The sequence below is a fragment of the Pseudorca crassidens genome, chromosome 18, assembly GCF_039906515.1.
Source record: "Pseudorca crassidens isolate mPseCra1 chromosome 18, mPseCra1.hap1, whole genome shotgun sequence".
NCBI lineage: Eukaryota > Metazoa > Chordata > Mammalia > Artiodactyla > Delphinidae > Pseudorca > Pseudorca crassidens.
In genome coordinates this window covers 41705442-41728612 of record NC_090313.1, presented here as the reverse complement: position 1 = coordinate 41728612, position 23171 = coordinate 41705442, and the positions used below count along the sequence as shown (strand labels likewise).

Genomic DNA, 23171 nt, shown 5'->3' with positions numbered 1-23171 from the left:
TAGGTATCATTATTCTGTTTTACAGAAAGAGGGAACTGAGTCACAAAAAAACTGAGTAAAATGATTTGCCAAGAACACTCAGTAACTGGTAGAGTCAGGATTTGAATCCAGGCAGTCGGATTGCAGAGCAATTCTCTTAATTACTAGCAAAGATTAGTGCCTAGTGGATCCTACAGAGATCAAGGGAAGAACCTTGAGTGACATACACAGTTTGAGGTTGACAGGTAGAAATGCAGCCAATAGAGGAGGAAAAAAAGGTCATCATTGTGGTCTCCAGCCAGTGCTCAATTAAACAACTGTTTTATCATAATGTTCAATTTCAAGAAGGAAGTTTTTAGGCTGATCACCTATGGACCCAGAATTTTTCTCAACAAGCAAGCATTAATTGAATGACAATTGTTTCCACAGTACTATCTTAAATCAGAAACATTACCTTAAGGCTCAAAAAGGAAGGACTGCATCCTGATTGACTAAGCAGACCTCCCTCCCAATTCCCACCTGGCCAAGAGGTGGTGCCTTTGAATAGAATAACAGCTGAAAGTACTTAACAGCTTTTAACACTTTCTCTCAAATGACTTACTCCAGAGAGTAAATGTAATTCTCTTTAGTGTTTTTCACAGTGTCACCTGATGACCACCTACATTAAAAATACCTGAAGTGTTTTTAAAATATAGGTTTCTGGGCCCAAACAAGAATTAGAAATCTGATCCTGACAGGGAAGATACAAGAATCTTCAGTACTTTGCCAGAATTTTTTTTTTGCCTCTTTTAATTATGAAAATTTTCATCCGTAAGCATTATGAAATGAACCTCCATCTACCTAGCTACTAAGTTAAACAATTACAAAAAATTAAAATCTTACCATATTTTCCACCCTTCCTTCCTTCCTTTTTTCCTCCCTCTCCTTTTTCCTCCCTCCCTCCCTCTCTCCCTCCCTCCCTCCCTTTCTTGTTCCTTCTTGTTTTCTTTCATTGAAGAACTTTAAAGCAAATCCTAGACATGTCATTTCATCTTACATAATTCAATGTGCATAGTTACAAATTTGAATATAACTTATGTAACCCAATGACATTATCACAACTAATAAAATTCACAGTAATTCTTTACTATCATTCATATTGAAATGTCTACAGTTGTCTGAAGAAGAGTATTTGTAGAGATGTCTTTTTCTAACCAAGGACTAAGCAAAATTCAGACCTTGTGTGTGGTTTTTATGTATAATAAGTCTCCTTAAGTCTAAAGCAATTACCCATAGCCATTTAAAATTTTTTTTCATGTAAGGAATACATCAAAGAATCTAAGTCAGTCCTCCTATGAAATCGTCCACAATCTGGACGTGGTTCCATGCTTTTACTTTTTTAAAATTTTATACACATTTTAAAATATACATTTATCTTAAAACCTGCTAACCCCAGAGTTATTGTTTTCTTGTCCAGTTGTTGGCAGAGAAAGGGAATGGGGAGTAGAGGTCTATAAATAGAGGAGAGATAGGTAGAGGATAGGACACACACACATATTTAATCTGCTTAGGTAAATGTTATATACAGTCGGGATATATTTATCTCCTCAAACTCATGGCAAATTCGAGACAGCTATTTTGATCATTTACTGATTTATTTACAAAATTTAAATCTACCTCCACTGGATTTGCATTTCATTGTTTGTCAGGCTTGGTGGATTGTTGTTCATGTCAGCATCATCTATTCCTAACATTTCGTGCTGTGATGGATTGTCTCAGTATCTTGACAATTATTATCAGTACAATTTCATGCCCTGAAAGCTGAGAGCTTAATGTTTTCTGAAGGTTTGCCGTCCTAAAAGCAAGCAATTCTCTGAATAGAAAATTCACTGCATAAGTAGCTCTGCTGACCTTGTTCTTTAGCCGTCCAGACTCTTTTCCTGGTGGTGTTCCACATGTCTGCTTTCTCATGGACATAATGTGTACATTCCATTTCCTTTCATTTGTTACGATTTCTTTCCTTATTGATAAATTAGCATTCAATTATTTTTAACTCATAGGTCTTGCAAATGAAATTTAGTGTGATCATAGTCATCACTGCCATTGTTATCTATTAGTGACACAGCATATAATCATAAATATTTTACTGTTATATTGAAACTTTATTAGAACATTTAAGCATTGCAATTATCATTAATAATTATAAGCTTGAGGGGCTTCCCTGGTGACGCAGTGGTTGAGAGTCCGCCTGCCGATGCAGGGGACGCGGGTTCGTGCCCCGGTCCGGGAAGATCCCACATGCCGCGGAGCGGCTGGGCCCGTGAGCCATGGCTGCTGAGCCTGCGCATCCGGAGCCTGAGCTCCACAACGGGAGAGGCCACAACAGTGAGAGGCCTGCGTACCGCAAAAAAAAAAAAATAAATAAATAAATAATAATAATTATAAGCTTGATCATGTGGGTCATAATGTGAATATATATGAAAAGCAAATGTAATGACAAAATGAGCTGTTTTTGTAAGTCAGCCAATTTGTCAAACTGCCTATATCAGTGGCTAGTACAAGATAAGAAGTTAATAAAAGTCTGTTGAATGAGTGAGTGTATACTTTAGATGATACACCAGTGTTTTAAATATTCGTTACGGCATTTTTCTTGGTTATGGCAATTCCTTGGTAACTGCAAATACTTATGTATTAGGTTATTTGCATTTCAGAAATCTGGACTCAAGGGTTAAAATGGCTTTTATGCTAATCAATTAAATTACCAAGGTTGTATGAAGTACAAGTGGAAACCATTTAGATTATTGTTATTTGCTCAAATATGTCAAATAATGTACAGACATGTGCTAAATTTACTAATACAACAGTTGTCATAATAGAAGATTGGAGTGTTAGAAGGTGAACAAAGAGAACAATCTGCAGTAGCTTTGGAAACTGATGTAGCTGTTGCTTTGTCTCATAAAGGAAGACTCGCTAGCTAGTACTCAAACCCCACAGGAATATATTTGCCAGACTAATATAAAATACAATCGAAATTTTCCTCCAAATACCAAATATGAGATATACTACAAGTCTGCAAAAAAGATGTAAATGTAAGAATTCCTATATGTGATTTTCTCTGAATATTTTGCTTACCTCTAGAATATGCTCTCATAAGTTTATAATCACTTAGGAAACATATTTATTATTTTATTTTATTTATTCTGTGCTATTCTAGTCTAGATTGCAGTTTAGGGTTATCCCATGGGTGGTGAGAACTCACTGTTAGGATATTTTTAATGAGGCAGGATTGCCACTTCATTAATAAAACATTCAGTAGGACTGAGTTCCAGGATCACACTTAGCTCCATCTTGCTCACCTTTTCTTTGCAGTAATGTCTCTAATTTGTTGTATTAATTTGTATATATTTCATGTATTGACCAGGGACATTTATTTAATTTGATCATGACCTTATTATTCAACTCTTAAATGTGAAACATAACCTTTTCTCCTCAAGTGGTGTCACGAAAGGTTGTTTCTTTTCTGTGCAGCAGATCAATGACTGTCATGCAGGATGAGGCTTCTACCAGCTCTGAGTGGCACCTGGTGGTTATTTATAGCATGACCAGGCAAGCCATCTGTCTTTTCTGACAGCTTGCAGTGTCACTAACCCAGCATCGTGTTTTCCTCTAATGCTATTTGCAAAACATCCATCCATCTATTCATCATTCATTAATTCAACCTAGCTTTGATCAAGTATATATTGAAGTCTTATTTAATGCCAAGGGTAAAATGGCCTACAAGATATTCCCTACCTTCAAGAAGCTTTAATATGTTCTCTTTATCAATTGGAGAAAATTTGATGAGATAGAGATATGTTGATACACAAGACAAGGTCTCTAGACTCAAGGACCTTACTGTCTTATCAGGAAGTATAACCATGAAAGCAAATAACTGTAAATCAAGGAAACTAATAATAAATATCATGAAAAAGTGATGCCACAATAGAGAAGACAGAGAGTGTCTCTTCTGCTACATCTCTTTCCAGGTATTTCTTTTAAGAGTGGACGCTTCTTTCTCAGAAGATCTGAGATGTATCTTCTCTCTCATTTCATTGATCCAATTTGGGTCATATGTACCCATCTGAGAAACAAGCTTGTGGCTAGGAGAATGACATGCCTATGTGGGTTATCTGGGTTATCTGAATCTATCACTTTGACAGAAAGCATATAAAATAAGGGATGAAACTTACGAGTATACACTCCAGTGATGTAAAGTTAACTCAACTAAAAGCACATAAGCTCCAGAGGGAAGGCATGGATACTAGAACATATGTGTATAGGAAAGAGGGGGGCAGGGAATGGATGCTGGTAAGTAATCAACAGTTGTCCAAAAAAATGCCATACTAAAAATTCACCTTTTCTAATGAGAAAAAACACCATTATAAAGCAAACAGACATATTATGTTAAAATTAACTGAGAAAATGATATTGTGACAAAAGTACTTTTATTTATATGATACAGTATATTAGTTAAGCCCTCAAATATCTATGCATTAAACTGAATAATTCAAAACAACATCAGTTCTTCAAGAAGAAAGCAGATTCTTTTCAGTATCTTACTTTATTGAAACGGTATTAACTAAAGAAGAAATAATTAATCAGCTTTCCAAGTATTGAACTTGGAAACCAACATGTCACTTAATTCACTAATATAGAACATTTGGGAGACATTAATTGGTACTAGACCAAAAAAATATTTGTATTCTCTACTGGATCACAGTAGGTCCTCACTAAATATTTGTTGCCTACACACACACACACGCACACACACACAACATTTCTTTAGCCAAAACTTGTTTACTTCTAGGCAGAAAAATTTACCTGAGAATTTCAATAAAAGCCAGCTTCTCATTAAATTTCCCTTTTGCATTTTAGTGAAATGATCCTTAACCATTGTCTTAAAAGAAGAGCTATAAACTAATCAATCAATCCATATAGCTGAGTCCTATCCAAGTTTGCTTTCGTTAAACAAAGAAACAAAAAGACAAAGGAAGTGTCCATTTTGTTAGTGGTAATGAAAGTTCTAGGGAGGTTTAGTTTCAGTTTAGAATAGATGTAGAGGAGAAGCTGAGAAGTCTGTAAAACTAATACCTCAAAGTGAGAGATTTCTCTCACTCTCTCATTTCTATAAACTCTCATTTCTATAAACTGAGGGCTTAATTAGCTAAAAGAAAAGGGAGGCTCACTTTCAAACAAGCTGTGATTCTCTGCAGGATAACCTGAAGCAAGATAGGCATGCTGGGCAGAGAAAAGCCATGGAAAGTTCTGACCAAAGAAATAAACTTTATACTTACTTAACTTTTATCTATTGGAGAAAAGCTTATTTGGATCAAGTGCTGGGATGATAGATGCTCTAGGTTTGCTCAGAGTTTTTTGTTTCAGGATTTTTTTTTTTTTTTTTGAGTTTTATGTGCTTTGACCTACATATTAAGAAATAGTTAATAGTTATGTTACAGAGTCTAAACTTGTACTGCTTGCTGCATGACAGGCCAATAACTGGCGAGATGAGTTGTCAGGGCAAGGGATAGCAATGTTGTTAGGAAAGCCAGCAGATCAAGAAGATGGTGGACTAGTGTCCCAAAGAACCAGCCTGCCTGAGTTAGAATTCAGGCCTTTATTATACTGAAAGGGGAGGGGATGATACTGGTAGTTGCAAACTTCTCAGTGTAGGAATCCTTTGTTCTTGCAGTTGTCCAGTTAGGTCTGGTCACAATGTTCCTATAAACCTCCAACAAGACAACTGTTATTTTCTGTTCTGCAACTTTTTACCTCTATGTGAATGGAAAGTGTTATACTTTTAAAGGTCAGAGCCTTGAAGATGGGTTATCATATATATTTCAGGCTATAGGCAACATTCTTTTACAAAGGTGCAGAGCCAGCATGACTAAGCACAGGAGACAGAGCACAAAGGTTAGAGCTAAAGGAATAGATCCAGTATGGAGTCAAGTTTTGTCCTCTTTGCTACAGTTATAGATTTTCACAGTTAAAAACTCTCTTGCTCAGACTTCCCTGGTGGTGCAGTGATTGAGAATCTGCCTGCTAATGCAGGGGACATGGGTTCGGGCCCTGGTCTGGGAGGATCCCACATGCCACGGAGCAACTAGGCCTGTGAGCCACAACTACTAGCCTACGCGTCTGGAGCCTGTGCTCCGCAACAAGAGAGGCCACGACAATGAGAGGCCTGGGCACTGTGATGAAGAGTGGCCCCCGCTTGCCACAACTAGAGAAAGCCCTCGCACAGAAACGAAGACCCAACACAGCCAAAAATAAAAATAAATAAATTAAAAGAAGGCTCAACATTTAAAAAACAACAAAACAAAACAAAAAAACAAAAACTCTCTTGCTTGAACCACTGTTGGGCTACCACCTCATGCATTAAAACCAGCTCAACATCACAAGCTGACAAAAAAAATCCCACCAAGACAAAAACCAAAACCAAAACCACAGACATAGATGTAATAGATATTAAAAAACAAAAACAAAAAAACACTGAAGCAAAATGAACAGAAGAACAAAACCTGTATTAAATGTCATGAACTACACCTACAAAGGATGCTCTCATATTCTTTCCAGCTTAGTTATCTGTTTTAAAGTCTACAGATGATTAAGAAGCAAATTAGCAGGAGAAATCTTAGCTGCAGGCAGATACCCTGAAAGTAGCTCCAAATAAAGGCACCAGCGTGACGGTATTACAGGACCCAGCACATCTGCAGAGAAAGTGTCACTAAGCTTAAAAGTACTACACAGGATTTTTGGTAGAAAAGCCAAAACCCTGAAGAACTCATGAGGCCTTGATGGTTTTGCCTGCTTCAGCAAAAGACAGGCATTTCTATCCATAATGATGGCCTTAGGCTAACCATTACTTTCAACATAATCTCCTTAAGAAGTCAGGAAAAAGGACACAAGATTCAGAAATATTTCCACTCAGTGCTTGAGGCTTTGTGTTTAGACAGGATTCAGGAAATCACTGGCTTACTCAGTGTCTGAGAGGTTTGTAAATGAAATAGTTTTCCTGTTTGAGGACAATAAAAACTGAAAAATTTTAAGACTATAGCTCTCTGAGTTCTGATCATCACAGGAACTGGTTATATTTCAATCTAGTAAGAATGTAAGTTTGTACTTGATGAGTATTCTCACTAATTTTCTTCCTACATGTGTGTTCAGTGGGATCAACAAAATTACACTAAACCCTGGGCATACAAAAATGGAATTTCCCTGAAGGAATTTGCAGTGGAGTATATGGATACATAGACAGTGCATATATAATTGCATATTAATAAAAATATGCTGAGGGAATTTTGGAATAAAAAGGTACAAAAACCCCAGTCTGGGACATTAAAATAGTTTTTCAATGAAGTCACACAGTAATATATAATATAAATTATTAGCTGATAATCGTGCCACAGTTAGGAAGAAGCTTCATAACTAATACAAAAAAGCAAAAATAAAGACCATTTAAATTTAGTTTGAAAAGTACTTCCTATATGATGATTTTGTAGATTAAAAACTTTGCAAGTTGCTAAAAATTTAAAACCATTAACAGATGGCAGGCAAAAGAATTTACAATGCAACTAAAATTCAACTCTGCGTGTGTAGTGTATAAATACATATTTTAATCTTCTATATTTCATATTTTATATATTCTGCTATACTTACCTGTGGGAAGTAATTAATAAACACTGTTTTCTTTTTGTTCTTTTAAGTGTTTATCTGAAATACACTTTTATGTAATGCAATATAAGGATTCAACTTTATTTTCCTCAAAATAGATAACCAGCACTTTTATGCTTCCACATTTTATTAAGGATTTGATCTTTCTCACACAGAATTGAACTGTCACCAATATCATGCATTAAATTCTCACAAATATATAAATTCTCATATATATGTATATATATATGTTCCACGTAATTTCTGTAAAGTGTTCTTCTACCAATACAATATCAATTTTATTACAATTAGCCTATCAAATTTTATGATATATATTAAGGTGATTCCATTCTTCTCTCTTCCTATTCTTGGTTATGCTTGGGCATTTATTTTTCCATATAACCTACTAGATTTTTATATTCTTACCACACAATTACTTCTAAAAGTTTCTTATCTCCTTATGATTTACCATCTTTTAAAAATAATTTTACCTGTGTTTTATGATGTCTCTTGCATTTGACTTTGTAGATCACTCATTTGGTCCTTACCAGTGACCATCCCTTTATCAGTTCATACACCCACTTTTTTTTTAATTGGGAAATCAGTTTTGGTAGCAGCAGAATTCTCCTTGGTATTGTGTTTGAATCTCTATAGGCCACCTCTCCCCTCTGAGCAATTCTAGTTCACTGGATCTGTTTTGTGTTTCTCTGGACTGATATTCCTCCAGATATAACATTAACTTAATTTTTGTTACTCAATGTTTGCTTCTTCTAGCTCAGAGGTTGTTGTCGGAGTTCCTTAGTGTCAGTAGTTTTGTTGAGTATAGAGGATCCTTGGTGGTTTTAAAATGAATGTCAGCTCTCAGCCATGAAACTTGTTGGATGCTGTGGTTCTGTTGCAGGGCAGCTGTGGTTCTATTCCACGTGCCTCGTCCATTTGAGGACACAGCTCTGATAGCTAGCTTTCTGCCATGCAAATTTCTGCCAGCCAAAATCTTCCCAGGATGAGACATTTTCTGGTTCTCACCAAGTAATCCCCTGATCCTGAACTAAAAGATTACTCTGTCAAGTTCTCTCCATATATCGTTAGTCTTCATTGCATCTAGCTGGCTGATCTATTGGTTTGACTTGGGAGAGAAAAAAATTGGAGTTGGTAGTAGAGGGGAAGGTAGACTTTGCAAATATTTTTGCAAACGTGTTAAGTTGATATATTACAATTTAAAATATGGTAATATGTTTAATGCTCCTTTTAAAATATGTAACAGACAAATTAACTTTAATTAATTGTTAAATCCAGTATTCTTAAGAAAAATTTGTATGCATATTCACACCATAAATGGTTCCACAGAATTTTTTTTAATGAACTTCAATTAGTGACATGTATGTGCTTTCTAGATCACCTCTGAAACTGCACTACTAGCTCACAATCCACTGGTTCATTATAAACTTTGTGTGGCCACATGCATGTTACCTGTGCCAACCTTATTTGATTGAGGTAAACCACTAGCCAGCTTATCAGGTTAAAATGCACACACACACACACACACACACACACACACACACATTCATATGCATAGATATACACACATACATTGCTTCATTCCCTGTATGTCCCTTGAATACATGAACTCCTGAGTACATGGACCAAGTCTTATATAATGTTGTTAAGTGTGAATTCAAACCTCATTGGTTGACAAATACACATGGTAGATATATGAGGAATGTCTGCTGAATGAAGAAATTTAGTAATTTACTTTAAACCATCTAGCACAGTGGTCCCCAACCTTTTTGGCACCAGGGACCAGTTTCATGTAAGACAACTTTTCCATGGACGGGGGTGGGTGTGGGGGATGGTTCAGTTGGCAGTGAGAGTGATGGGTAGCAATGGGGAGTGGCTGATGAAGCTTCGCTCTCTCTCCCGCTGCTCACCTCCTGTCATGCAGCCCGGTTCCTAACACAGCATATTGTTATGGTGTTGGGGACACCTCTGATCTAGCATATTATTTTGTAAATTTAATGGTTCTTAACATCAAAATAAGTCATTATTTCATGAGAAAAATTACAAATGTCAAGAAATAGTGCATATGCCTTTAAAAGTAAATATTAGAATGACTAGTACATGAAGAAATTTTTCAGAGAATAAGCTTTGATGAGATTATTCCATCAGCTTCCATTTCTATGGCATAATTTTTTACTTTTTTAAAGAAACAGAAAACAAAAAGTAGCTTTAAATTTTCCCCAAGCTATGTTTCAGGTTTTCAAGACTACTATTTAACTGTCAGGGCTGAACACCTTAGAATTTATTATCCACCTTTCTATTTCACTTTCTTGCAGAATGGGATAAAAAGTGACAGATATCAGTGTTTTAAAGTTGATTTTGTGAACACATAAATAAACCAAATTGCAGGTACACTTTATTTTTAATACAAGGGCAGAACTTTAAAGTATACATGTGTATATCTATACATCCCTTATCCAATATATAACAAATATTTTTAGAGCTTGTCTCAACTTACAAAGCACTAGTACTTGTTTTATTCTACTTGATTTATACAAGTGATTGAAATATTCACATAATTATCCTTGTTTTACAGACAAGGAAACAAAGTCTCAGAGTAGTTAAGTGATATTCCCATGGGAAATATCTGAAATCCAAAGCCAACTCTGAATTTATACCACACTCTTCCCACAACATGAAGCTGGTGCTCTCACTGTGCACACGTTTGTGAGGTTATAAATGTTCCTGCAATGAAGAACTGTTCTATACAATAGAGTTTCTCAATATTACTGGCAAAAAAGCTCGGTAATAATAGTAATTTAATCATAAACCCATATAAATTACATGTGTAACACTGAGGACTGCCCAGAAATATAGACTTCTAGAATTTACTCTTGTTTTTTTTTCAATTTAGAGTATATTATGAAGCGCATACTGGGTTAAAATAGCACACTGTCTGGCCATTTCCTATTAGAAATAAAAATACCAAAGTTACTTTTAGAACAGGATTTTTTCCCATCTTTTTTGAGACACAATCTGCATATGACATTGTTTAAGTTTACAGTGTACAGCATGGTGATTTGATATACATATATTTTGTGAAATAATTACCACAATAAGTTTCCATTTATTTTGGTGTGTGGTGAAAACATTTAAAGTCCTACTCTACTCTCTTAGCAACTTTCAAGTTTACCATCTAGTATTGTTAACTGTAGTCACCATGCTGTATATTAGACTCCTACAACTTACCATCTTATACCTGGAAGTTTGTAACCTTTGAACAATAACTCCTCATTCCTCCACCCCCAGCCCCTGACAACCACCATTCTGCATTCTGTTTCTTGAGTTTGACTTTTTTATATTCCACATATAATTTAGACCATGCATTATTTGTCTTTCTCTGTCTGACTTATTTCCTTAAACATAATGCCCTTAAGGTTCATACATGTTGTCATAAATGGCAGGATTCCCTTCTTTTTAATGGATGAATAATATTCCATTGTGTGTGTGTGTGTGTGTGTGTGTATCACATATCACACTTTCTTTATCCATTCATCTGTCAACAGACACATAGATTGTTTCCATGTCTTGGTTATTGTAAATAGTGCTGCAATTAATATGAGGGTACACATATCTCCTCAAGAGAGTGATGACATTACCTTCAGATATATATCCCAATGTGGGATTTCTGGATCACACTGTGGTTCAATTTTTATTTTTATTTTATTATTATTTTTTAAAATTTTTATTGGAGTGTAATTGATTTGCAATGTTGTGTTAGTGTCAGGTGTACAACAAAGTGAATCAGTTATACATACACATATAGCCACTCTTTTTTAGATTGTTTCCCCATATAGGTCATTACAGAGTATTAAGTAGAATTCCCTGTGTTATACAGTAGTTCCTTATTAGTTATCTATTTTATACATAGTAGTGTGTAGTACTAATAGTGTGTACTACTAGTACTAATCCCAATCTCCCAATTTATCCCTCCCCACTCCTTACTCCCTGGTAACCATAAGTTTGTTTTCTACATCTGTAACTCTATTTCTGTTTTATAGATAAGTTCATTTGTACCCTTTTTTAGATTCCACATGTGAGTGACAGCATGTGATGTTGTCTTGCTCTGTCTGACTTACTTCATTTAGTATGATAATCTCTAGGTCCATCCATGTTGCTGCAAATGGCATTATTTCATTCTTTTTAATGGCTGAGAAATATTGCATTGTATATGTGTACCACATCTTCTTTAACCATTTCTCTGTTGATGGACTTTTAGGTTGCTTTCATGTCCTGGCTGTTGTAAATAATGCTGCAATGAACATTGGGGTGTATGTATCTTTTTGAATTATGTTTTTTTCCAGATATATGGCCAGGAGTGGGATTGCTGGATCATATGGTAGCTCTATTTTTAGTTTTTTAAGGAACTTTTATACTGTGCTCCATAGTGGCTGTACCAATTTACATTCCCACCAACAGTATAGGAGGGTTCCCTTTTTTCCACACCCTCTCCAGCATTTAGTTTATAGATATTTTTGATCATGGCCATTCAGACCAGTGTGAGGTAATACCTCATTGTAGTTTTGATTTGCATTTTTCTAATAATTAGTGATGTTGAACAACTTTTCATGTGTTTGTTGACCATCTGTATATCTGCTTTGGAGAAATATCTATTTAGATCTTCCACCCATTTTCTGATTGGGTTGTTCTTTTTGTTTAATATTGAGCTGCATGAGTTGTTTGTATATTTTGGAGATTAATTACTTGTCAGTTGCTTCATTTGCAAATATATTCTTCCATTCTGAGGGTAGTATTTTTGTTTTGTTTATATTTGTATGGAGACACAAAAGACCATGAATAGCCAAAACAATCCTGAGAAAGAAAAATGGAGCAGGAGGAATCAGGCTCCCTGACTTCAGACTATACTACAAAGCTACATTCATCAAAACAGTATGGTACTATCACCAAAGCATAAATGTAGATCAATGGAACAGGATAGAAACTCCAGAGACAAACCCACACACCTATGGTCATCTAATCTATGACAAAGGAGACAAGAATATACAATGGGGAAAAGATGGTCTCTTCAATAAGTGGTGCTGGGAAAACTAGAACACTCCCTAATACTATACACAAAAATGAACAAAATGGATTAAACAGCTAAATGTAAAGCTGGATACTATAAAACTCTTAGAGAAAAACATAGGCAGAACACTCTTTAACATAAATCACAGCAAGATCTTTTTTGATCCACCTCCTAGAGTAATGAAAACAAAAATAAACAAATGGGACCAAATTAAATGTAAAAGCTTTGCATAGCAAAGGGTACCATAAACAATGGTGTTCAATTTTTAAATGGAATTTTTAAAAATGAGTTTTTCCTTGCTTTGTTATGTGTGCATGAACATACATTTGTTCTGGTGCTAATAGTTTTCCCATGTTGGTGGTGACATAAGAGGAACTTCCTTCACCCTCATTTCAGGAGATTTTTATATCAACAAAGATATGATAATGATAAATTTGACTCTGGCCTACCTGTCTCAGTGTCCCTTTAAATAAAGATAATGTCTCCTTCTCTGTCCATAATATGTTTGAATGTGTAATTCTTGTGGAGTATATATTTGTTTCCTGTAAGACAAAATACAACTAAGTCAGAAAGACACGATGTAGTGTGGTTTTGAGAGTGTCCTCTAATCAGAGAGGCTCATAATAACTTCCAAGCAAATAGTCAAAAATGTTTGAAGGCAAACATTGAGATATAACTGCACATCTCTTCCATGCATTTCAGATGAATTAACAGTTTCCAAAATAGAATGTAGACTCCTTATAATATGAGTTACAAAGAACAGTTACTCTATCATCAATCATCTGGATGACATTCTTCCTTATAGCAAGGAAGCTCTCTGCAGCACCCAAGAATTCCAGAGCCAAACATGGCAGGGCTTTGCATGTGCAGGTGGAAAGGGGCAACAATGGCCAGGGGATGTGAGAGAGCCAGGAGGTCCTTACAGTGATCACAGAACCATTCATTCTGTTAGCATTGTGAAATGATGTTTCAAAATTATTTCATATTGTTTACCTCGGTGATGCAGACTGGGTATTTAGATTGACTTTGTCATAAGTAAGAATAATTTTTTGCCCAAGACTGTTGGAGAATTCTCAGAATTAACCTAATACTTGGAGAGATCAAAAGTAGAAGAAAACTAAGGAGAAATTAAATCATGTCATGGTAATGCTGCTGCTGCTGTTGTTGAAATAACTACTTGTTGTACGTCTTTGGAGTTGCCCAACCAGTATTTATCCATTCCTTCCTTTCAAAACAGGACTCTGTTTGGGAGTTGAAATTTTCCCTAAATTATGTGATAAATTGTGATTCATATAAACCTATCATGAAATTTTTATTTCATTTTGTCAGGCATGTAATTTATCAGCCCTCCTGTAGCTAAGGGTGATAGAGTGAGCCATTTCTGATCAGTAAGAAGTAATGGGAAGACTACTGGATGGGAGGCTGTCTGTCTGGGAAAGCATAAAATGGATGGCAGTGGCTGAGACTTCTTTCAGATGTTATTCCTGGGCCAGCTTTCAGATATTATTCCTGGAGCTGGAGAAGCCATATTGGGAGACCAAAATGACAAACATTAGGTCAAAATACCAACTGCCAAAGATGACAGAGAAAAAGTAGAAAGCGACTAGTCTTTGAAGACATGTTTGAGCTGCAGCTCCATCGTTTGCCTATCACCAGCCATTTTGTTCTGTGGGATATTAATGTCTTCACTGCTTAGGCCTCAGTTAGAACTGTTGTTACTGTTCTAACTTGAAGCTGAGAACATTCCAAACTAATAATTTCTCCCTATTCTCTGCAAGTAGATGAAAGGTTTATATCAATAGAGTTTATAGATTTTGGTTTACACACTGGGTTGATTTATTTATAAACTTTGTGTTTTATTTTGAATGATTGTGTGTGTGTGTGTTTTTCTGAATGACTTGTGATTTTTTTCAATATTTCCAGAAGTGTCTTTTTAAATGACTTTTGCCGTGTATAACTTTCAAGCCTCTTGAAGTAGGGGAGGTTTTAGGGGCTTCCCTGGTGGTGCAGTGGTTGAGAGTCCGCCTGCCGATGCAGGGGACACGGGTTCGTGCCCTGGTCCGGGAAGATCCCACATGCCGCGGAGCGGCTAGGCCCGTGGCCATGGCCACTGAGCCTGCGCGTCCAGAGCCTGTGCTCCGCAACGGGAGGGGCCACAACAGTGAGAGGCCCGCGTACGGCAAAAAACAAAACAAAACAAAAATTAGTGGAGATTTTAGATTTTGGTTAATTTAAGAGATTGGGTAGGAGGAGGTAGATTATGATTGTCATTTTTTTTTCCAGAGACAGAGCACTTGTAATTAGATGTACAACGAACTTTGAATAATTCAACATTGCGCTGTGCTGTCTGAACTGATTTAACAAAATAGATGTTTTAAATGACAATATATAGTTTCTCATAATAATTCCTTTTGTAGTTTCATGGTCATGTTAGGTCATGCTAGAGAGAATTATGGGTTATGTAAAATAAGCCACATTTTTGCAATTTAAGAGGATAAGTAGAGTGTGATTTTTTTGTCAGTTTATTTTTTCTTGATGCTAATTATACATATATATTTTGTATGATGGAATGTAGATTCAAGTATGGTTTGCATATGATTTATATCAATAATAAAAACAATACATTTTATAGAAAACCTCTATGACAGGTGCTATAATAAGTGTTTTACATGGTAATTCTTTTAACTTTCCAAACAGCCTCAGATTGGTACTATTATTATCCCTATTAATATCCCTATTTTTATATTTTAAGAAGTAATGTTTTAAGCAGAGCTATTTGTTTGACAAGCTGAGAGTTGAAGTAACATTGGTATCATTAAGTTAATATCATACCTTCTTCCTTTCTGACAGTATTTTCAGGTATTTGTCTCCAAAGGACACTCCTACTTTGTGATAATACAATAATATCATCAACTCCTAAGACGCTATTTGCCTTCTAATATGCTATGCAAGAGAATCACGTATACCATTTGCTGGACTTTAAAGCATTGACATATCCAAAGTATACATTAATCCACTTTGCAACAGAAATATTGTTATTGAAATCTTTTAAAATGTTGGAAATATAACCCATCTCCACTACTGAAAATGTATACTTATGATTCTAATTTATTTATATTTATCATAATGTTTTTACTTAATTTGATAATAGTTAGAATATAGCTATAGTTAGTTAGCATTGCAGATCATCAAATGTAATAACAAGATTGGAACATCTCACTGAATGCATATAACAGTAATTCTACTGACAATCTTTTTATTAGAAATTAATGTTGAAATTAATATACAAAATTAATGTTTTGTATATGTAACAAAGCCTAACAATTTGTTTAATATTAATGTTATATACTGCTTCAGTGATTTTTTTTAATGGAACTCTCTTCTTAGGGGGGAGGAGCTTCCAGGTAAGAGGTGATAATAGTTTGCATTTGTACTTGAGAGTGAGCAGACACAAAACAATCTCCCGGGCTACATCAGGAAAACTTGAGCAATTAACCAATTTTTTGGCTTTATAAAGATATGTGGATGTTATAAGTGAGGTCGGGATAAGGTTCTAGGGCAATTGTTTTCGGAAAATGTTTTAAGAATATCTTTAAAGAAAGAAAGAGAACCCAGTTCTCAGCAAACCAGGAGCGCAGTGAAGAGGGCTGAATATTAAAAGGGACTAAATCAACATTAAACTAAAAAGGGCAGAAAACTGAAAGTTAGCTCAACGAACAATAAAAGGTAAAGGACAAGGGAAGAGTCAGGAGACTGGCTCAGTTAGTGAAAAGCGTTGGAGGTGACTTGAGGAGCTCAAAATCAGAGAGAGAGAGAGAGAGAGAGAAATAGTGAAAGACCATCTGGTGCTACTGTTTTGGTGGTAATATTCACATTGAGCAAATGTTTGCATTTCAATTTGACTGAATAAATCGTTAAACCTCCCTTTCTGAGCATACAGCTGTATGACTTCAATGGTCATCTGAGTATTATCCTCTCCTGACAGGAGACCATTCTGAAGTTGCATTACTAAGTGAAACTCATATCAAATACATATTTATTGCATTCTCTTTTATCTACTTTGTGTGGACATAGGAAGAATAAAGATGAGAAAATATAGTAAGAGGAGGGGGGAAGACAACTGAGAAAAGGAATATACTCATGCAGGTAAAATTGGAAAGCTGCAAAAAATAGTTGGTCTCAGAATGGATGAATGTAAGCACCTTACATGTGAGAATATAGGAATTTTAAAAGTTATTGTTTATGAGTTGAATAGTATGTAGTAAAATATCATGATGAAAACCCTTTCAAAGAAACATATTTTTTGCAAAGCTATTTTCAAGTCACAGTGACAGCAGGGGTATAAGAAGGTGATTAACATATTTGCACATCTACCATGTGCCAACAAGAGTGCTTTATACATATGGTCTCATAGCAAAACTGGCAGATATTTGCTAATCTTGTATCTAGATAGTCTCCACAACCACCAACAAATGCTTTTTTCTTTATGCTGTAAGCATATAACTCTTGTATAATGAAAAAAAAAATGATGTTATATCCAGGAATCCCTTTTCTTTGTAGAATCTAACTCTTCCACCAGTCTGTGAGTCTTCCACATCACCTAATTTGATTGGTTATATTTTTTACCTATCTGTTATGACATAGTGTCCTAAGATGGTATTTACCCATAGAAAAAAAATATGGATGTAAACAGTCTTGATTATTTTGGGGGACAACAATGAAACTCATTAAAAGTTGCTCTAGGTAACTTCTTCTGCTCCACCTCAGAATTCATTGATACTAAGAACAGAAAACATAGGTACAAAATATTATGAACTCTGGAGTTTCAACTCTTTTTAATTTCAATTAAAAAAATAGAAGATTGGTTGTGATGATTCCCAGGTAAGCACATGTTGATTCAGTGGTACACAGTGATAAGAGCCAAAAAATAATTTTATTAGAATAAAATTTATGCATATTAAGCAGTAAGTTTATGTTATATGTTTTAATCCTACTCAATAACCATTACTGATATGTTTGTATTTTGGTATATTTTATACCATAATTTTTATAATTTTCTTTTTTAGTTTACTTAATATTTTTTTCTATGAGTAGCAAAGGTCATTTTAACCAAATATTAACTTCATACATCTTTTAAAATATCAATTCAGCAAATATTTATCGGGTGCTTAATTAATATACCTTACACTACTAGTTACAGCACTCAGTCTACTGTGTACAGCTTCAGATTAATACATTAGATGGAAGTGAATCTCTCAGTTTCTCTGTGGTTTTCTCATTTTATCCACTAAAATCATGTCTTCAAATCAGCATCTGTATGAACTTAGAAATAAGGGCCATCTTATTCATTGGGGACTGTCTTTATGTTCTGTGTTCCATGAAGTTGTGTTTCCAGATTCACACTGGTTTGCCCATGCAGATAGATAAGCCAAAATGAGAAATGGATGTAAACTTGTGGATTGATTAATTTTAGTCATGATCATAAAAATATCCAACATCTTTTGGTTATCTAAGCCTAAGTTTATACTGGGTATATTTGTTATAATGAGTACATTTGTTGTCACATTGTTTCCTTAAATGTTGATGTTAAATAAAGCTAAATAAATGGTAATTTTATTTTGATCTTTGAAGTTTGTGTTGGACATTAAAAGTTGTGACTGCTATGTATATACTGAGATTAAAGAGTTAAGGATTTATATATCTTTTATTGACAGTTATGAATGGAAATATTTGTTAATGACAAACTTATGCAGACATATAGAGATCTACATATTCATAGGCGATAAGGAGCCAGATATGTTCCTTCTTATGTGGATGAAAATTTGCTTTTCTCTTTGCAGCATTACAGAATAAGCTTTACTAGTCTCTGAGGAAAAGTCAAGATCTGCATTTAAATAAAGATATTAATAACTCGAGCTAGGGCTCTCTTTAGAATCCTGTTAAGTGGTTTAAGATATTTAGTATAGGTAACAATGTGAAGTGAATTGCTAATGACACATACAGAATGATTTTGAAGGGCTCATCTTTTGTCAGTTATCACATTGTATCCAGTAAATTACTAGTTACTTTGTAACGTGAATTCTAATAAATGTATTATTCAGGAGTTATTGATAGAATTTTAATAGAGATATACAAATTTAGTTTCAGTATGCATTTATTAGCAGTATTCATTGTAATAATTCTAACTTATGTTACTAAATGGATTATGTCTCTATATATGCCAATAGAAAATTTAAAAGAACATATAATACTTTCATTATTATTAATGTATCATTCATATTTATATTAGACAGATTATTGAAAATAAGACTGGCAAGTGTTAATATTTCAATTACCACTGCCTGCTCATTTTTTTCAATTTTTGCTATGCCTCTGCTCTACCTATATATTAAAATCTCCACCAATGTAACCTTCAAAAATTGCCATGTAGATAATAATCATAAAATGTATAATTTCTTCTGTAAGTCTTGGCATCTCTGTAAAGTCCGAAGAAACTTTGAGTAAACAGTCATGGTTTAATATCTTAGATTATATCTGAAACTACAATTGTCAATTTGAGGCTCATCAGGTACCTATTGCAAATAAATCAAACAAAAACCCAAAAAATGTATAAAATAAGCAAAATAATTTGTAAGTTTCTGATCACATGTTAACATTTAAATGGAATAAATATAACTGGAAATCATAAAATTTCAAATACAATAATAAAAATAATGCACTGATTTTTTATACTTTAGGAAATGATTCAGTATTTCATTGAATTGTCAACCCTTAGGATAAATTTTTAAAAATATGGAATATATAAATGCTTGGTTTTCAGATTCTTTCCTACTGAGTGCTTTCTGAATTTGAGACGAGTCTAACAATAAGACAGGCTAGGATGATTAAACCATAAAACTCCATTAGACAGTTCTTAAACTAGAAAATCAAAAGATTTTTAAAAATGAGAACTCTGGAATCATTTTCAGTATTGAGACTTGGCCAGAGCTGTACAAAGTCAGTAACCTGGAAAAGTAGGAAAATCAACAAAGCAAAATTGTTATAGTATAGATTCATTTTTCTTTCAGACAAAGATGAAATACATTTCTGTTTTAAATGAGTAAAAATGTTATAACAAGAAACTTAATTTTGGGGAACCACAAAATAGCACAGATCTTGACCCCTATATATCCTTCTTTTATTTTATATATTCCTCTGATAATAGCTCGGTGATTATGAGGTTACACTCTGGAGCTAGATACCAGGGTTCAATTCCAACTCTATCACTTAGTTGCTTCGTTTATTTGGGCAAGCTACTTAACCTCTGTTGCCTCAGTTTTCTCACCTGTGAAAGGGGATAATAATGAGATCTTCTTCATAGGGTTGTTATGAAGATTAAGCATGTTCATCATAAGTAAACTGTTTTACATAGTGTCTGGCAAACAGAATATTACTTTATATTATTACCTATTATAATGTTAAAATAAAAATGCATCAATGTTTCAGTCATATCAAAGAATCACACATTTATAAGCTGATCAAATTTGGATCCATTATGATGCAATTAAAATCATTGCTAACTTTTATTTTTGCAGATTCCTTTAATAAATCTCTGAGGCAGTAATATATATTTTTTTAACAGTGCTCTATAAGACCAATTAAATGGACTTGACTGTTTTTAGCTAAACTTGTAGGAGCTGAGTAACCACTAAGAATGTTTTTTTGCTTATTTCACAATTGGTTCTCTTTGTTGTCAAGGTAACGATTTAACAATCACCTTTTCTCACTCCCTCCCTCCTCTGTGAAAAAAGGCACGTACAAACAGATCAGTCCTTTTAAAACTGAAGCTAAAAATATGGAGTAGAAAACACAGATTGATTTTATGTGCAAGTAGCATTTTTTTTTAAGCTCTAGGCGAGGGTTCTATGGTGGGCTGGTTTACAAGATAAGGAATAACTTCCCCCGGGTGCTCAGAAGTACTTTCTTCATACCAGATATTAACAGTTTTACAACATTAATAAAAGCTGTCTTTTATTGAGTATTTGCTATTTATCATCCAGTGTGCTTTATGTACTTCAAATGCATTTATTAAAAAAAAAATAATTCTTCTAAATTACCTAAAGGTCAAATATTGTCTCCATTTTATAGCTGTGAAAATTTATACTCAGAGAGACAAAATGCTTGTCCAAGTTTTGCACAATGAGTAGAACTGGCAGGATTTGAATCCAGTCATGTGTCTCCACATAATGTTATTTCGCATACATAAGCTTCCAAAAGTCTTTTTAGTTTTAAAAGCTCATATCTGTAACAAAGACTCATGCATTCCCTCCATGGCTTTTTCCTCTAGATATTTATAAGATTTCATATTTTAAGTATTTTGTACCTCATCTAAGAACACAGAGATGTGTTTGTGTATGCTATTGAGTGAGGCCCTTCTTAGGTGAGCTGTTTTTTCACGGTTAAACTGACCCAGATTCTTGTAAGTCACCAAATACTCTTCAGGAATATTGCACTTTGCAAAGATGCATTAACACTTTCAGATTTCCAGAGTATTTTAGTGGCTAGTGATAATATACTTAGGGAATTGAGTTAATGTGTCTTACATAAGTGCCTACATTTTAAGGAGTAGGCACAGGATAAATATGGCAAGCCATGTGTTGGGTATGCATATGTACTAAAATTCAACAGAAGGATGGATATATAGAATTCTAAGCATAAAAGTGCCTTAAGTCATACCATTTCTTTTTGGATTTTATTTTCTTGTTATTTTCTCTTTCTCATCTATATGTATATATACATACCTACAGATGTCATGATTCAAAGTAGCAAAGGAGGGTCTATCATATTCTTTTAATTATAGAAGCAATTATACTAATATAGAAGTGGCATTAATCAGTACTTTCCTAATCACATACAGAGAACAGAAACATTCCTATGAAACAAATAAACAACAAAAACAACAGCGAAAACTGGAGAGAAAAGGAAAAGAAAGAGTTGGTGGATTTCAGGAATTCACCAGCGACCATTGCAGAAAGTGTACCAAGTCTAGAAAAAATGCAGACAGTGTATTGCATAGTATCAGCCCTCTGCCATTAGCTTTGAAAGACAATTCAAGTGCCCAATCCAGGAAATGCTTGGCTTTCTTTACCAGTTGCAGACATAGCAAATAAAACGTTCATGACAGGAGGATAAGGGAGAGAGAGAGAGAAAAAGCAAATCTTTAGGGAATGAGGAGCCTGTAGAAAGTAGTAACACACAGCTCCATGTACAAACAAGAGGCCACCAGAGATATTGTGTCTTGCATGAGTTCAATGCACAATCACCACACCTTGAAGGAATAGTTTATAATTTTAAAAGTAAAGTATAATAAAAATGCTCAGTGGCATAGAGGGAATTATGTCAGTATCTATTTGGTCATGGATAGCTATATGAGGGAAAGAGGATCCAGATTAAGTCTTTGGTTACAATTGAAGCAGTTCTTTCCTTCTTTCTCCCTTTCCTCTTCTCTCCCTCCCTCTCTTCTTCCTTCTTTCCTTCTTCCTGCCTTTCTAAAGTTAATCCCTTTTGTAAATCAATATTAATGTACTCTGTATATTTAAGAAGGTATCTGCTAAGACAACATAATATGGTTTTGTCATAGCAAATATTTTTTTGTACAAATAAGTATGTTACCTTCCTCATTAAAACACATTAAATTGTCAACTGTAACTGCATATCAAATTATTAAATTTATAAGCAGTTTTGAAGAATATGAAAAGAAATTATAGATGTATTTTTTTTTTAAATGGTTATAATGCAGCCTCAAAATGATAAGGGGCATGAGTGAAACCAAGCAGGACCCTGTGGGGCTCCTGGGCACAGAAGCCTTTCGGTCTCCTATTTCTTGTTTGTAGGAAATAGACTCCAGCCTCCATGACCTTCCCTGAGTCCCAAAGGACAGTTTAGAACAGCTGCTAATCAGGGAGTGTAGAGGTTTCAGAGACAGGGGAGGAGCAGTCAAGAAACAATAGTGCAGCCTTGGGACAGGGTCCTGCCTCAAAGGATACACATAACAATATCTTTGAGAACTAAAACCCCCTTCAAATGGAAGATGTTATCATTCTTCATTCCAAATTAAAGGAACTATAGAAGGTCTTCAAGACCACCTGAGGCCAGATTAAAGGAACCACAGAAACTCATCAGACCAAATGAGACCAGATTAAAGGGGTGCAAGCCCTGCACACACCTTAATCCTTATCAGCAACCTGGCCCTTGAACCATTACTATAAAACTCCCCACCAAATCCTCCTGGGTGGGGACATACAGCTTTGAAGGGTATGAGCCCACTGCTTCCCCCTTTGCCTGGACAAGCAATAAAGCTATTCTTTTCTACTTCCCCCAAAACTCTGTCTCAGAGATTTGATTCGGCACTGGTGCACAGAGGCCAAGTTTTGGCAACATAAGGAAGACATTAACATCCTGG

The 23171-nt window shown here is 34.8% G+C and overlaps 1 protein-coding gene across 4 annotated transcripts in view; it reads left to right on the top strand.

Moving 5' to 3' along the window:
- PCDH9 (protocadherin 9) overlaps positions 1–23171 on the top strand; it is a 966004-nt gene that overhangs the window by 772984 nt on the left and 169849 nt on the right. The gene's annotated exons all lie outside the window — the stretch shown is intronic.